Here is a 2118-nt window from a genome sequence, read left to right on the forward strand (position 1 = left end):
ATTTATGGAGGTGGGAGGGCAGGATGGGTGGGAGGGCAGGATGTGTGGGAGGGTGCATAGCCGATTCTCGCTGTGTAAGCATGTTGGCCACAGAACAGAGTAGGACTGGATTCTGTGCATCTTGCCAGCATCTGAGAAGATCCTATTTGACACTAAGGGTATAACCAGTCCTAGTCCTTGTGGAAGGGAGCAGACATCTGCCTGGGAGATGGACACCCAGAGGAGCTTAGCAGATGCTTCTGTGCAGTACCAGTTCAGAGTGCCCTGGCTGCTAATCCAGCCTTTTGTTAAGGCTTCCAGCAGCACTCACTGGAGAGCTACTAGGCCAAAAGGAAAGATTATTTTTGGCTCTCATATTTCCTGTTTTAGGAGAAAATCATATTCCAGAAAGACTTACAAAGACTGAAAAACTGCTAACATAATGGCATTGAAGGCAGAAGAGAAATTTCACACTGAAAATTTTATTTCAAGTGAGAGAAAAAGTGTGAAAATTATTATAAGGGTGATGATAGAAACATGCTGTAATCAGGAGATAGAAATATGTTCTATTTAAGTAGGCCTAATGTCAGAGGTATATTGTATGTTTTAGGGCCAAGTTTATCTTCCTGAATATAGAAAATTGTTAGGAGTGTTACTAACAGGAAAGACTCGACAGCAAAATGATTGTTCAAAAATATCTTTGGTCTTGAACCTCTAGAAATCTACATTAAATGGACTGTAATAAACTTCAGTGTACACCTCTTTTTACTTTTTTTTTTTTTGCCTGCCCAGCATCTGTCCTTTCTTGTGATGATAGCACCTTTGTTTCATCTTAAAAAAGAATTAATCTTGATTTTCCCTATTCTAAACCCAAGTAGTTTTGGATGGATTGAATTCCAGGGTTGGGTATATGGTTAAAATCTGGGCAATGAATCACTGTGTTTAGTTCAAGCACAGTGATGTAACCCAGTATGGCCAATGAAAATCACTGATTTTTGTTCAATTTAGGATTGGAAAATTGGTAGTATGTAAACCCGTAGGTGCTAGTAGCCAACTTTGCCTGAGATCAAAGGCAACTTGGCAGAAAGTAAAGCCAAATACATTGAGACATGGAGCTTTGATGATATTATCTAAGTACTTGGATCTGGCAATGTGCAAGTCTTTTATTTAGGATTGTGTATAATGCTGAAGTCAAGCTACTGTTAGCTTTTTTGCTATTTGGTTTCAAATCAACAGCTGTTAATGAGTAAATCCCTAGGCAATGAGGGGCCCACTACTGGCAGGAAGAAAAAAGTAAGGAGAGACTGGGGCAGGCTTACATGGGAGGAGCCAGGGAAGCCATAGGAATTCCTAAACTACCCCAGTCTTGGTCGTTAATGTGAGGTTAGGAAGGTCCTTTATTACATGAATGTTCTGGGTAATTCTTGAGCCATCAGGAAAAGACTATGCCATTCCATGATTTTCTGCTCTAAAAGATATGAAGCACATATTTAGTATTTTAATTTTTTAAAATGAGTTTTTGTTGTAAAAAGGATACACTTCACTAACTGGAAGATCTCTCTACCACAGTGGATTTCCTGGAAAAAAATGGATAGCCTAGAAATGCTTTTATTTTGACTTAGAAGTAATGGTGTCTGATACCTTTCACAGTTTACCCCTAAGTGAGGCAGGCAGTGTGTGTTTCTTAACTTTTCTTTCTTTCAGTTTAGCCATAGAAAGGTTTTTCTGCTTGTGGTAAGGGACCGAGGGACATAGAGGCCTGATGATGAAGCCTGAGGAGGTCAGTCTCAAGGGGAGGCAACCGACATATCTGCTCTTGGAGCATTTGTTCTAGGAGAAATATTTTGTGTGATAAGGCGATGCTCTTTGGGGTCACTTTAACTCAAAGAATCTAAAGTTGCCTGCTTGGTTTAGAAGTTTTTTTCTTTTAAATGGCCATTAATTTTGAGTAGTATCCCATTGAATAACTCTATTCCCTCAAGTTCAGTTTTTTAGAAGGCATACGACACTCCTGCCAGCATTTCACAAGTCATGTCAGCCTTAGATAATGGTTTATTTTTACAAGAATCCTGGAGTTATCCTCGGTTGTGGTGCAGAGAGCTGTCCACCTTCAAAACTGTTCCCCTTCTGTGGTGTGGA

The sequence above is a fragment of the Budorcas taxicolor genome, chromosome 2 (assembly GCF_023091745.1).
Source record: "Budorcas taxicolor isolate Tak-1 chromosome 2, Takin1.1, whole genome shotgun sequence".
Lineage (NCBI taxonomy): Eukaryota > Metazoa > Chordata > Mammalia > Artiodactyla > Bovidae > Budorcas > Budorcas taxicolor.